This window comes from Phalangium opilio, unplaced genomic scaffold (assembly GCF_054372755.1).
Source record: "Phalangium opilio isolate 3A_F unplaced genomic scaffold, DU_Popi_V2 ptg000048l_1, whole genome shotgun sequence".
Lineage (NCBI taxonomy): Eukaryota > Metazoa > Arthropoda > Arachnida > Opiliones > Phalangiidae > Phalangium > Phalangium opilio.
The window spans coordinates 3447253-3463218 of NW_028324170.1; the positions used below are offsets into that span (position 1 = coordinate 3447253).

A 15966-nucleotide genomic window follows, 5' to 3' on the forward strand; every position below is an offset into this window, starting at 1 on the left:
GATATTTGTATATCAAGGTCATTCTGGATTTTTTGACTGTTTAAATGAAGCTGATTATGAGAGGGGGAAGTAAATAATGCATTTCCCTAACTTCACTGCTTATACCAAAGAGGGTCTACCCTCTTTGCTTACACTTGAGTTGCAAACAAGTTTCATCTTTGGTCATTTCATTCTCCCTCTAAGGTTTTTTACGTTCAATACCCACGTCAACTGACACTGACACTTTGGTGAGAATTTTTAACAATAACCTCTTTTAGAAGGAATTTTATTTCTTTTTTTTAAGAAAATGAATTTTTTCTCACACAGATAAAATTCCTAGAATCCTAAAAAAGTTCTTTCTCTCCCTCTCTCTTTAAATTCTCTCGGACCATCTTCTCTTTCCTGGTATTTCCGGAAATTGAAATTTAGGCTAGTATGTCATCTAAACACCGTTAGGCAGGCTTAATGTCACTTTAAAACGTTTCTTTTCAAAATAGTTTATTAATTGTTAAAGTATCTGCTGCACCTTGGGGATTACTTTTGACGTATTCTTTAAAAGTCTAAAGGCCTTTTCAGGCGGTACAACTTTTGACGTATTCTTTAAAAGTCTAAAGGCCTTTTCAGGCGGTACAACTTTTGACGTATTCTTTAAAAGTCTAAAGGCCTTTTCAGGCGGTACAACTTTTGACTCAAATAGTTGAGTCAGCAAAAATTGTTCAGTGATAAATTTTTAGTTTGGTGATTCAACTTGTCCAACTTTTGTTCACACGTCAGAACTACTTTACTCAAGTGATTAAACGTAAGACATTACACCTAATCGGTGTGATTAGCCCCTCGTCTGAAGGAACTTCATTTATCCCGAAATTCTGAAAATAGGCTTAGCATGATTTATCGTAGTGAAAACCACTTAGTATATATTATAGAGAACCGGCAGTGACTTACCTTTGGCTATATTATGCTCTGAGGGGAAGATAACGCGGAGTGACAATTCTCTATTAGGTTTATACTGGTGTGTGTTTGCGACCAATGTTTTGCAAAGAAAATATGACTTGGTTATGGTTGTACAAATAAATGCATTAGGCCTAACGAATAATTGAACAAATACGCGGTAGACTTTCTCCTCCGTATATTATTTTTATTATCTATATTGAAATATATTGCTAGTACAGTTATTACAAGTGTATTTTGATATCCGTATATATTATGTTGATAAAATGTTTATTTATTTTTTGCATGGGAATGGATCGCTGGTGCAAGGATTAGTGTATGGTGAAAAGTATGGGTTGTTTAAAATTTCGCCGTTGCTTCCATCGTATTGCAAATGATTCCCGTATTTTGGCGGAGGTTTAATTGGACTCCATGTTCGTTTAATTCGGCTAATTATAACTCTCGGACATACGCTAGTTTTTTATTAATTAATTTTAATAATAATGATAATTAAAAAAATTATAAGGTTCAGATTTGCCTTTACGCGCTATTTGACAAATAACGAATAAAGGTCACTTACTATGTCACGAGCAGAATTCCAATAATTGCCAGGGTTAAAATTTTCATTTTAAATGTAAAAATTATAGATGAAAAATATCTGTAATAGAAAATTACGAAATTTTGAAATTATTTATACAGGGGACGATTTTTGAGTCATAAATGTAATTTTTCTATGATATTTTGCAATAAGGGACAATGTTTACAAGTTGTTTCGACTTGTGTTTTACGGATGACCCCTTAAATTTAAGTAAGAAACTTAAAGACGATGGTTTCTATTTTCTAATTTATTTAATCGGATCATCAATAAAACTCTCTAATCATAACTTGTAAACGGTGGTCTTTAGGGAAAAATGTAATAAAACATTTTGGACTCAAAATTGATTTCCCATAGAACACAGAGCCTGCAACACAGTGTATCATAAAATCTTTAACTTACGTTCTTGTCGGAATCGGAGACGAAAGTGAAGAAATTTGTTAGAAACTTTATTTAACTTCTTTTTTGTTTTTGCAAGCTATAACGTAATAGTTGCGCAACGAAATTCTATTTCGTAATGAAACTTATTTTATCGAGTTTAACTTTATGTTGGGTATTTATTTTTGGGTTATCATTCTTCCATAAGTTCGTGCTGAGTAATATTTTGGGCGGTTTTATTTAATTTTAAGGACTTTAGACGAACGTATATGTATACGTGAATTTGCGGAAAAACATCGCATTTTATTCACAAAAATAAATATTATAGAATACAGGGTGCTTCTGATAAGTCTGCATCCATAAATTAAGGGGGATGTTCTTTGGGTGCTCGATTTTAAGTCGAAAATGTAACTTCTATCTCCATTTTGATTGTCCTAAGGGGCACTGTTTTCGAGTTAGAGTGCTTTAGGGACGACCTTTTAATTTAATTATAAATCATTGTCTTTCAGTTTCTTAATTGAATTTAAGGGGTCATCCGTAAAATGCTTAATCCAATCTTAACTCGAAAACAGGGCATCAAAATGGCGATAGATAAAAGTTACATTTTCGACTCAAAATTTATTTCCCAAAGAACGTCCCCCTTAATTTATGGATGCAGACTTATCAGAAACACCCTGTATATTGCGAAGAAGGTTGATAATTTTGTTAATATTAATTAGTGTCGTAAATATCAATAGGAAATCAGTTTGTTTTTTCTCTTTGGAGAAATTAATTTCCGTTTCCGGTTTGGCCCCACACCCGAATATTGTGTGTAGATGAACTGCTACCAAATCGAAACGTTTTCCAATATCAATAATTTCAATTGTTGTGTGGAGTTTTAGCAAATTATTTATAACGTGAACGTCAAACGTCAAGGATCCGTATGTAATATATTAAAGGGTTTGAAGGAATTGAAGGGAAAACGTGTACGTAAACGTCTGGAGGTCACTCGGTACCGAAATATTTGCTTTGACACTTTACCTTGAAAAATACACACTTTTATTTTGTTCATATTTTTATTTATAAAATACAAAAAAAGAAAACAAACAAAAGGGAGATAAACAATAGAATATTATTATTACACATTCACGATTAAATATGTTATTATTTTCCACCATGAAGTTCGTGTCACTCTTAGTGTTCCACATGCAATTCTAACGTATCTTTTATTTAACTAAAAGCATAGTAGAAATGAGATGAACTCTCAGACTGGAATAATTGAAATTTATAATAATTTATAAAAACATTCATTAAAATAATTAACGATAATAAACTCAAGATAGAATCATCCTAATGGCTAGTAAAACGGATAAGAGTGACGTCACGGTGGAAATCCTCAATGATTGGCTGTTATTGTAGTATCTGTTGAGGTACGGATCCCTCGTGCAAGCTAATGGGTCCATTCTGCAAGGGTTTTGACCACCGTAAGGGCCACCCCCTGGTCCGTATGGTCCTGGAGGTACTCCGGGTGGCATTCCTGGACCACCAGGTGGACCAAAGGGTGGAGGAGGTCCAGGTGGTCCAAATTGGTAAGCCCGAACTACCATGGTTTCAATATAAGTCTCATTGCCATCAGAAACGTCCCAGGGAAGAGTTGTTGAGCTGGGTTTAGCCATGGCAATTGAATTCAAACTGAAAATACGTAATTATGAACGAGATCAAGACTTGGAGTACGTCGTGAACATCATACTGGGCACTACTACTTAACAACCTTCACTTTCTGCATATTATTTCTATTTATTTTTGATAGTATATGTCTTTCTCGTTAAATACTTAATCATTAATTAACTTCTTGGTACAATGAAAGAGTATTTATACCGATTAAGGTACAGTTTTATTTCCTTATTGTTATTAATTAACCATTTGCATTAAGTTTGTTTTAATTACGAGTATAGTGAATAGCGAGTGGGTATTTAACTTATTAATCTTACCTCAGTAAGGTCGTTAGAACCATTACGACGATGAAAGAGGTCCAAGAGAGAGCGTCCATCTTTAATCTTTTAGGATCAAAAGAAACCAATTTCTGAGCGGTTCTCCGCTGCTGTATACGCTACACACACAATCAAGAAAACCTCCCTACCTCGTTAATTAGTTACTTCGGTGCTGGTACTTTTACTAATTAGTGGTCTTTAAGAGTGGTCCTTGGTTTGAAGACTAGAGACTCGTCTGACTCAAAGCGTACTGTAACAATGGAACGCCCTGGGATAATTTAACTTAATTTCGCTTTCGAAACAAAAATCGTACAGTCATTTTTTGATGCTCTGATTTTTAAAATAGGTTTCCGCTAAATTTGCCACTACATTTTTAGTATCGGACCTACTTTGTTCTTAGCCGACTGGTTCAATTAGCTCTCGCGAATAGTGTAGAGGGTAGCTGTTTATGGACTGTTACCATAATTGTTTATTCCACCGTTTACAGTGGACGAATTAAATTGTTTTTACCTAATTAAATGGATAATTTTGTTTAGCGTGGTACCTCACAATTTCCATATCACGGTGGGTGAATCGTGATTGTGAAATATTTGATTTGTTATTCGGGTCGGAAATTAGAGTAGGTCATGTGATATTGATTGGGGGGGGAACTGTTATTTACGGTGGTTATTTATTTGTGACGTCATTGTATTAACAAGCGTTTAGACCTTGGTGACGTATTAATGCAAAAAGATATTTACGAGTTTTAACACTTGGAAGAGATTGTATTCTATATTTTTAGGGAATTTATTTTCAAAGTTGGGTGCTTTGATTTCTTTTATCCCAGATGGCTTGTTTCAATTTTCAAAGGAGAAAGGCGCGAGAGATAATAGATACGTTAAGCTATCCTTAAAGATCGTGAACATAGTTTTAAGAATAGGAGGATTCATTCCAACCATTTACATAAGGAGGCCAGGCTTTTGACTCCACCAGGGAGTCTGGCCTCCTTGTGTAAATGGTATGAATCCTCCATTTTCCTAGTCTGAACACTGTGTTCTCAGTTGGATACGAACGAGATCTTGACGTCCGACGTTCGGTTTCAGCGTCTAGACGGTTGATTTGTTCAAAGAAAATAGTACTTAAGTAGATGGAAGGTAGGGGCGATTCGAACACAGGTTTGCTTGACAAGAAAACGTTAATTTCTCTCCATTTTTGAGTTATGGCGTCGAAACTGAACAAATTCGAAGTGCCAACAAATCAGAAACAATACCCAAAACGCCAGTAACATCTAGATCTATTCACTACAATTTTCCTATGAAATTTGTAAAAGTTGGTCTCGACGTATTATTTTTAGGGTTAGCTTAAACTGTCTATTTCCTTCCTAAAAGGGGTTTAAAGATTTGAAGGACGAGACTTATAGTTGTGTTTTAGTAGTGTTAGCCTTTGCTAAGAGCTATCTAGCTCCCTCCGAGACGAGTTGAAGCTCAACGAAGGATAAGTAAAATATATCTAGTTGAAACTTCTAAGTCACTCGTCTTCTGGTTTAGTTTTTCGGGCCTTGGTCTTTTGATATCTCCTATCACTTACACACGCATTCTTAAGGAAAAGTTTTTCTTTTCCCAAAATAAATCGTTTTTCGTTTCAAAGAAGTTGTTGGCCTTTTCTCCAAGCAAAACAAACAGTAACCTATCGTTTAACCTAAAACTATGTTAGCCCTATATAAGTAAAGTAACAATAATAAGTATGAAATGCGTTTCCAAGAATGCGGTTTAATTTTTTGCCAAGATGAAAACTAGATTTCCTAGAAGCAATTAACCCCTATAGAGGTTAAAAGGCAGAACCAATAAATATAAACACCAATGAGTTAGTAATATCATATTGTTTTAGAGCTACTCCTCACCCTTTTTTAAGACAAAAGCTTAATTTCTTAAGAAATGCACTTAATCAATGGCAAGTGTCATACTTATTATTATTAGTTACTTATGGTTGGTTATACGATACATTTTCTAGACGTAAAACAATAGCAGCTAGCATTTTTAGATTACAATATAGGATTTAAAGAAACTAAATTCTAACCTTTGACCTTTCTATAGGAATCCCCGCGACTGTGCTAATAATATTTAGGCTTAGCAAATTTTGAACACTTGTAACAATGATGCAATTTGATCTACTATGGCCTATTTTTGATGTTAACTAATTCAATAACGCTTACGCGTAACTTTATCGCTTTAAACCGAGGGACGAGTTACTCCAATTACAAAGATTCTTATAACCAATAATCGATGCGTACAGGGAATATCAGACTGACTAACCCCTCGTTTTGTTAAAATGTAAACTGATATAATACATTTATTGAATCAGAAATAACCTACTTTCAAAAATAGGTCTAAAAAACATGAGATTCAATAAGAAAATCATTCATATTATCCGTGAAAAATGTTACCTCATTTGTTATAATATAAACGTCATTTAGGCTTAATATTAAGCCTTGGTCTAAACTCTAAACCAGGCTGTTGGTTAAAAATGCTCCTAAACTGTAACGTAATCGCTCGGAAACAAAAGATTATTTCGTTTTTAGCGAAACAATGGAATATAATGACAACTTTAACTGACTGTAAATTGTAAGTTAGTGTATGGGAATGATACGGTTTAATACACACTGACAGGAGTTATTGGCGTTAGTCTTCTTTGTGGGTTAGGGGTTAAGGGTTACGTTTGAAATAACGGAGTATCGGTTTTAATCTCGGTCGAATGTTTATCGAAAATTCGATTCAGTTCACAATTGCGGAAAGAAATTCTTGTTTTCGACTTCGATTTTCAAGTCGAACGCATCGAGAAATATAAATTGCTCTTTTTTTTTAACCACCCGCGTGGTCAAGTGATTTCAAATATGAGTTTTGGAGGTTTTCATTGATCGAAACACGAATCTTAACCCTGTAGAGGATGGGATTATTTTATATCTGAAGTGGAATCAATTCGCGAATCGTGGGTGTTAAGTGGGAAAAAGAAAAACTTCTGGGAATAATTCGTAATTTATTTTTATATTTTGACATTTTGAATTTATTTGAAAACTGTTCTTTTTTAAGAAGTTCTTTTGTTAATAACGATTTAGCTCGTTTAGATTTTAATCTGCCATCATCCTACATAACACCATTTTTATAAACCTTTTTTTTCTCGATAGATGTCTAACATAACCACCAAGAACGTATTCGGGTTACCATAAGAACGTCGTATCCTGGTACCCCCATTCGTATAAATAAATACCCATTATAGTCTGCTACTACGAATTTTCTTGTGATGTCACACCCTCCTATCTCTTACCTCGGTTTTGGCAACCATATTGGAAGTCTTTAATTAGCTCAGGCCATACAATTTAGACTACCATTATTGACGTCACGTCCCCGTAGCTCCTCCCCTTCTCAGTACCACTCTCATATTATGGAAAAATTACAACTTCATATCACTAATATTGTTCCGATGTTCTTATGGTAACTTTAATACGTTCTTGACATAACTCATGTCACGATTTTGAAAAGGGGTGATTTTTTTACCCAACGATTTTTTGAACAATGCTTGAATCTCCTCTTATCTATAACCACTTGTAATAAAGCTAAGCTTAACCCTAATTAGGTTTAATACCATGGAAAAATTTACGTATGCAAAAATCTCGCCGTTATATTATGACTTTATCGACAATTTAGAACAATTTTATGACTTATAGGCAATTAGGTTTAGTGCTGATTAGACGTTATCTGTTATTATAACTTAAGAAATGTCTGCTTAATATGATCGAACCTTTGCTTATATAGGTTTTTACTCCTAAGCCTAATTTCCCAAAATTGTCTTTAATAAAATTAAATGACCCGTTATTTTTTAACTATACCACTAGTACGGTAATTCTAAAATGCGTTACCTGTGCGTGGTTAGACACAAAACTAATTATATTGAATCAAATTGATTAATTTAAAGTAAAATATTGTGATTGACCCCTAATTTGCATAAATTTTAAAGTTATTCCCGCCTTTGACTGCAGTGTCAGTCAACAGGCGCATTAGGTTATATAAATTTAATATGGTCACTGAACTGAGTTAGACCGAAATAATATACACCAAAAAAATGGCGACTTAATCCTAACACCACACGTGTTTCTGTATAGAAGGGGTTAAGCTAATAGAGTCATAATCAGCGATTTTTTTCCCGCGCTTGAAGTCGCCTCGTAAATATTGTATATTTTTATTACAATTTATACTTCAAAAGAACTTCTAGACCGTTAACGACATAAGTAACTTAATAACAATAAATATGGTACTGGATAAAATAAATACGTTGTTGCAGTTAAATAAGTTTGTTGCCAATCAAAACTATATAGTTTTTCGTTTATTGTAGCAATCTTCTCCAAAAGTGTGTCATACTTATTGTTATTAGTTACTTATGTTAGCGCTAAAACTAGGCGATATATAGCGAAATCTGTTACGCTGCAATTTTTACTTGGCATAAGGCAGTCGGAAGTTGAAGGTTTAATACCAAAAACTGGAGAAAACTTATATTTTTTAAACAAATTTATTCAGAAAACATTGAAATTCATTTCGAACCATTCAGAATGCTGTAAAATTATTCAATAAAAAAATTTTCAATGGACGTTTTCTTTTTTTTTTTTTCATACCAAGTCCAAATTTATTAATAAATTATTTATGATATATTTTATACATTCGAATGATTTTTCATATTTATAAATATTACAATGAATTTTGAATTCTATTAACAGTATTTACACCTTTATGGTGCATGGTATTATGGCTACAATGTAAGGCCTTATATAATGCCTTAGGGTTATAACAGTTCCTTATAAACCTTAAAAAGCTGTCTGCAAGGATTATCAGTGGCGCGAGATCCTAACCCTATCGAAACTGAGTTACTTTCTTTTTCTTGTCCACTCGAATCATCGCACCATGCACTGTCTCTATAAGTCGGATTAGGGTTCCTAAGTCTTGCCTAGAAGTATGACATGGTCCCTCTATATCCTGTCTTAAAGAGAAAATGAAATTAACCTTTTGAAATTCTGTACAAGGTGTTCCAAAAAGGCTGGGTGGTAGGACCGTATTACCATAAGTTTATAAGATATGTTCCATAAGTATAACACTACCTATACTTCGTAATGCTAGAGACTTACAGCTGGAGCTAGTTCGAGAACGACAAGCGAGAATTGATGGCTACACTAGGTTAATTTTGCAGTTCATATTCCTATTTAGTCTGCATTACTAAGCCTTTGACAGTGCCTCACCAGGTGTCTCTTTACCTCGAATCTCTGACCTACCTCCCTCAATTCATGGCAAGCTCCAGTTTGTAAACCAGTGACAAACTTATGGAACATAACTTATGAAGTTTTTGTTTTTTTATTGGTAAATTAAGTTTAGTTAGTAATGTTATTTTCAATATAAATCCATATCATTCTCCCTTTAAAGAAAAAGCAACTGACAAGAGCCGCGAGACCGTATAGTTTTCGCAGAAGTACCGTGACATACACCAAGGCTTAGCTACTGTTTTTTTCCCTGAAGAATTCCCTCTTTTTTTACTCATTGAGACTGTGATATTCTGAGTGGCCCTTTGGGAATTAGGCTTAGTGGTATTCTTTAAACCACGCCGCTCTTAAAGCCGTCTGAGATTAGAGAACATCCCCTAATTGACGTGGTATGTTTGGGAATTAACCTCAAAATCAAGTTCCAACGTTTTAAGAATGTTTCATTTTTTTATTAATTTTTTGGCTATATCTCCGGAAGTAGTGATGATACGCCAATTTTGACAACGCCATTTTGTAGAGCGGAATGTCTACTATCCGTTCATGTATTTATATTAGTAGTTGGGAAAATATTTAGTCGTGAAAACGCCATACTTTAAAAGCTTTCAGCGTAAACTTTAGGATTTTTTTTTAATAGTAGAGCCAGGCCTACATCGTTTAAAACCTTTTGTTAAACATTCAACTCTCAGTACCGGATATCCTGAGATTTGCAATAAATTTAAAACCGGGTTACTTACAGTTACAAAGATCTTGGAAATTGTGGACGTTTGCAAAGTCAGTAGTCTCTCGCAATATATTTTATAAATAAACATTTGATTCGTTGTTGTTTCTATACGGGATGAAATATTGGTGTATATTTTTATCAGCAGAATATATAGTTTCCAAAATTTAGTTTTGGATTGAAAATCGCTTTTCAAAAAAAAAAAAAAAATAAATATCGCTGTGATGTTCTTGATTGGCATTTACTTTATTTTTATTTTTCATTCGACAGTTTTTGAAACCGCGTCTTCAGTAAACTTAGCTTAGTGTGGGTAATAATGGCAGGCCATCGGTGGTTTCTATATAGTGTCTAAGCGGCTTGAATTATGGATGAATTTTCTCTCAGAGTTTTCTATGGGAATGAATGATTGTCAAGGGTTCTAAGGCGCTAAAACACTATATGACTCGTCAAGATGATATTTCTTTATATTTCAATATGTGGCTTGTTGACTCGTTGTTGACTGCTAGAAAGCTGAGTTTTGAAATAAAAGTAATATTTCGTATATTACCTTTTAAAATACTCAATTTGATTGGCATATTAATTTTTTCCGGATATACTTTTGTATTTATATCGCTTTGATTTATGTCAAGCACTCTTTACTAGTAGTATAGCCGCTACTGTAAAGTTCGATGACGTTTTAATGGCGTCAACCAATCAAAATATGTCAAATATTGATATTACCTCTCCAACCAATCGTATATTTACTCACTGTTACTTGTTTACTTCTTAGAATTAGGCTTAAGTTTTCTCCCGTCTTTTTATTTTCAGTTTCAAGCCGATTAGGCTTAGGAATCTATACGCTCTAACGCTTATTTTTAAATAAATAAAACCCTTATCAATTTGAAATATGCAAAACTGGAACTCCGTTTTCCGGAAAACAGTCTGAAATACTGAAATACATTTTATTTATACATTTGATACGCATTTTCTACATAACAACTAAGGCTAAGCCTTTGTCTCATTTTTTTGTACTACTTAAGTTTGGCGCGAAAGAAGATATGTCAGAGGAGAAAGTTTTCTACGTAGTTCTAACGACAATGTCGCTTTCGGACTCTTTTATACGAAACATTACTCATAAAAGGCCCCGAAATTCGGAGGTTTTGGAGCCCAATTCCCTTCCATTACTGTTATATAGTTTTTTTTCAAGCGTAAACAATTTTTCAAATATTTTATTTCTACCGTACGATTTAGATTTGAAATATGTTTTAAAGCAGAGTGAAACGAGCCCCTCGAAATAGGCTTAGTAATTAAATGAAAGCCTAAAGAAACCTTAATTCAATCAAAACGATGCAACAAAGGCTAAAGGTCAAAGAATCACGTCGGTTTTCTTTTGTAAGCTTCCGGTGGTTGTCCTTGATGTACCCCGTTGGCTTCCCGGTAACCTCGGACTCGGTACAATTACAAACAATACAATTGACCTGACCAAGGCTTAACGAAGCTCTGAATGATCAGGCCATGAAGCTTTGATTGTTGTTGAAAAAAACAAGCTAACAAATTTCTAATGGTCTATTAACTTCTATCGGCCACCATTCTTAGACCCTGTAGTGTCCCACCATCCTGAGTCTCAGAGTCCTGGTGTAATCAATTTAGGCTCAATTTCTTTCAAGTTTCCTGACGTTTTTATTATCAAGGGGGGTATAATTTGTACAACCCCCCTCCTCCCCCAAGAGGTTGGGAGTTGAAATTACTTTCTAGGCTTTTTAGGCTGTCCTTTTTATGCCAAGGGGGTTCCTGGAGGGGGTTTGACTACGTGTCCTTTTCTTCCGGCAAAGATTAATGTCTTCCGTCCAGTCATCATCTCTCTCCCCCTCTTCTCTGCTCTTGGACTTCTTTTATCCAGGCTGCATCTTTAGCACAGGGATCAACCCATCCTTTGAAACCCATTAGTGGTGGGTGGGACTTTGGATCAACCTTTGAGCGTTTTATACAATTTTTTTATTTTCAAAGATTAATATATATATACCTTTAATGTCTGTGCCTTTTTTGTGGCTATACATATTTTGAGGTGTACTTATATGCAAATTTATATACTTATGTATTTAGAGTTTTGATTTTTTTTAATTTCCTTTTTTTCAGTTCGTTTAAAGGAGCCCCTAGTATTTCTTTATTATCCATGGAAAGGAAAGAAGTAGGGCTGTTATGACCCTTCAAAGTGATATGTAAAAAAGGACATGTTAATCTAGAGGATGTTTTTAATATTTTATTTATTTACTCGAGCTTCGGTGTAAGTCAGACTTGTAGTTATTATGTTACTTATGCTTTTACTTATGAAATACTAAATTTGTAAAATTTAAAAGTAAGCCAACATCTAGGGGTTTTCAAGCCCATGTTAATCCTATGAATGAATGAATGATTTATTGACCCTTGAAAAATTACAATCCCTTTTGTAACAGGGAGGAACCCTCTTATTTGGGTTCACAGGTCCAGAAAAATTTAAATAAACTACAACAAAATTATGAAAGTATACTAAACAAAATAACTCTTTATGACGACAATATACCACCAAATCACAGAACAGGTTAAGGGGGGCGCTGGAGGCGAGCATTTGCCCATTTTTCGAAGAGAGATTTGGTTATGAATGAATGAATGGTTTATTGACCCTTTTGATTACAAATCCCTTTTGGAACAGGGAGGAACCCTCTAACGTGGGTTCACAGGTCCGAAAATAAAAAAAACTAAAACAAAGCATTAAATGTCGTACAATAAAAAAACACTAAATTAATATTTACACGTTACAAAGTCAACAAGAAAACTATTTACAATTATGTACAATGACAGCTGATCGACATATGATTCAATCCTTTAATAGGGCATGGGGCAGAGAAGGCGCAATTTCGCCCAATTGGCTAAAATACTTTTTGTGATAGTTATGACTTCCATATTTGACCTATCCCCGAGAGATAGGCTATCCGCCAGGGTAATGGGCCCAAACCTCAGGTACGGGGCTCTTGCTTGTGCCAGGGCCGGACAAAACAGCACTACATGCTCGATGTCCTCTAAGACCTCCCCACAGAGAGGACAGCCGGCCACCTCCTTATCAAAAATGTGGGAAAGACGAGCGGATGTTGCTAACGCCCCCGTCCGGGCCAGGAAAAACGCCTGTAGAAAGGGTTTACCCGCAACACACCGGTGTTCACGGCAAAGCAATCTTACAGGAAACGCTATTCAATTTTTAAAATAATTAATAAAAGATAATAATAATGGTAAGACTTTGTTTTCTTGAGTTAAAACTTTTAACTTCTAAAGACTGTAACTCTATCTGTTGAAGAAAACTTAAACTAACGTAACATTTAATACTAAATTAAATTGGATTAAATTAGAATTATGATAGTAAATTTCATTGACAAAATTATACATCCAAATTAAATTTTACATACGTAATTTAAAAAATTAAAGTTAAGTTGGTAAAAGATGTCGTTAAGAAGCTTTCCTTCAGTCAGAAGCGATCGATTTTTGGATGAGAGGTATTTCCTCTCTCAGCTTCTTAGAATCCCTTAAGTTCTGTTCGCGATCAATCCGTTAATAAAGGGAAAGCGGGGAACGATGTACGAGTCTAGTTTTCGCCGCATAATCTTCAATATATAACCCTAAAAATACCCTTATAATTAAATTAGTCGCGGTAAATATTTCCCTATTCTTAATTACCACTCAATCTATAACTGTCAAAAAATCTTTTTAAAAAAGAAATTTCTTGAAAACAAAATAAACATGTTTACCATCGCATAACGTCGTATCTAAAATAAGGAAGACATAACGGAATTTATTAAATGAATGACGTCACATCTACGGAATGGATGAAACTTTTTGTGTGTGATTTCTTTACTGTAAATATAGCGTTGTCATCAAAGTGTATTGGCCCACTTTGGTTGGTTCGGGAAAAGCTGCTTGTCAGAGACATTGATGATTTCTAATCTCTCTTTTTCCGACAACTGTCAGTTTATCCTCTCCATCTTTTCCTCTCCCGATCTCCTCTTGGGCTTCCGTTTGTCCGATGGAGAGAGCGATCGCCACTCTAAAGACCCCCGTACACGCTGTGGGATTTATAGTATGACCATGTACTTTTATTTTTAAAGAAGATAAACAAAATGAGATGAAATAATTTTTGAGACCAAATTAGCATAGGGAAAAACATCATTTATTACTTTGAAAGTAATTCATAATTTTCTTGAAATTGAACTTAACATACCAGAAATACATTCTAATTTTTTACATGCCTAGCTTAAAACACTAGTGAGTTCTGAAATTATATTTAGAATAATCCCCTTGCTCGTGAATACCGTTATTACAAAGAAATATCCTGTAAGATTCCACGGTCTCATAGGATATCGTGTATGAGACCCTTTAACCTCATTTCAAAGGGATACTCTTTCTTTATTGAGGGAAAGATGAACGTACTATCCTCTTACAATCTCTTCATCTCCATCTTCCATCTTTAGGGGTCACTTCTCTGTACGAAATATTTTCCAAAAATACCTTGCGAAATTTATGGTAATTTGAGTTTAAAAAACTATAACCAAGTTCCATCTGTATTTTAACAGGGATAGATCAAATTTTAGAAGCAGGAATGGAGAACGGTTAGTATTTACTTCAGCCCCACTCATAGCCCAGTATAGAGCCCCTCCCTCCAACACGTAAAGAAAATTTTAAATTATTTTATTGGCTCACTTAAACAACGTTTTGATGACGTTGCTGACGGGGACGACGAAAAATGTCGCTATGACCCGCCTCTTCTTGGAAGGGGGTCCGGGACTGACGCGCGCCCTGATTACTCTGTTCTCCATTCCTACTTCTAAAATTAAACCTATCCCTGATTTTAATTATCGTTAAGTTTAAATTCGTTGTCGTTAAATAGATGATTCTAAAAAATGCATCGTCCAGTGATACAGCCAGCTAAGCCTAATCCCAATGGGTTTAGGATAGTAACCCTTTTTGTGATGTAACAGCCTTGAAGACTTTTCAAATTACAATCTTTTTGAGCCTGTCTACACAACTAGGGTTCTCCGAGGCAAATATTGACATTAGCAGACTTATATATATATAAGATCGGTTCGGACAAGCAAGATTTTTAGCTTATTAAAAAGTTGGGGTTGCTTAAAAGCCAAGGCTTGCACGCCTTTCCTGTCAAAGTTATCTTCTCGGACTACGCTGTAGCTATAGACGAAGGACCTTGTTTTCCCAATATCTAATTTTGTTTATGTCAAAAATCACTTTACGTAAACGACAAGATGCCTTCAAACTATATACACCTCTCGCTCTTTCGATGAAAATTTAGGATCCGGCGTTTTGATATACCTAATTTTAAATTAGTTTTTGAAAACTGCTAAGTTATTAAAATATATTTTAGTTTGATGAAAAAGGTCACAAACCTCTGAAAAGATCTTAGGCAAATAGATATCCAGTATTGCCAATTGGAGCGGAGTTTAATTCAATTTGAAAACAACTTTATATCGGTACTATAGGCCTATATACTTGAAAGTTTAAACCAAAGCATTTGATTGCCCTTTGACCCTCTTCATTGAAGCGCGCGCGTGTGTTTTTAAAAGGTACATTCATTTAAAATCAAGGCACGTGGTTAACTAACTTATTTATTATAATTGCACGTGAGAAGTAGAGAAGTCACGTGATTTTTTACGTGTTTTGAATTTTGATATTTAATCTCACGAGGTTTAAATAATACTTATTTATGTTGTAAAAGAGGTTATACTTTTTATTTATTTCCGAAGAAAATCGGAGATCCGGAAATCGAAAAAAACGCAAATAAAAAAAAAAAAATACTTCCAAGAAAAATGGGCACAAAAATAAAATTCAAATTTCGTTCTTTGAAAGAAAAAATTAAAATATCAAAGTGAAATAATTAATTTAGCACTTACCTGACGACGGTGTACTGTCACTGAATATAATTTAATTAATATGAATATATTCATTTTTAATGTGAATTGTTTATATCATTAGTTAGTTACTCTAATTTTAATCTGAGAATACGTTGAACATTCCTGGGTCGAATGAATTCGTGACATCAAAGTATTTTAATTAAGGAAACGTCGTGTGAAGTTTTAAAATAGTATCATTTTATTTTCATTTA

The 15966-nt window shown here is 34.3% G+C and overlaps 1 long non-coding RNA gene across 1 annotated transcript; it reads right to left on the minus strand.

Moving 5' to 3' along the window:
* Nucleotides 1-843: 843 nt before the first annotated feature.
* On the minus strand, nt 844-2181 carry LOC149673744 (uncharacterized). The gene is made up of 3 exons (XR_016367025.1): nt 1904-2181; nt 1487-1564; nt 844-1379 (listed from the first exon to the last, which is right to left on the minus strand). It is a non-coding gene; the product is annotated as an uncharacterized LOC149673744 (long non-coding RNA).
* Between the last annotated feature and the right edge of the window lie 13785 nt (nt 2182-15966).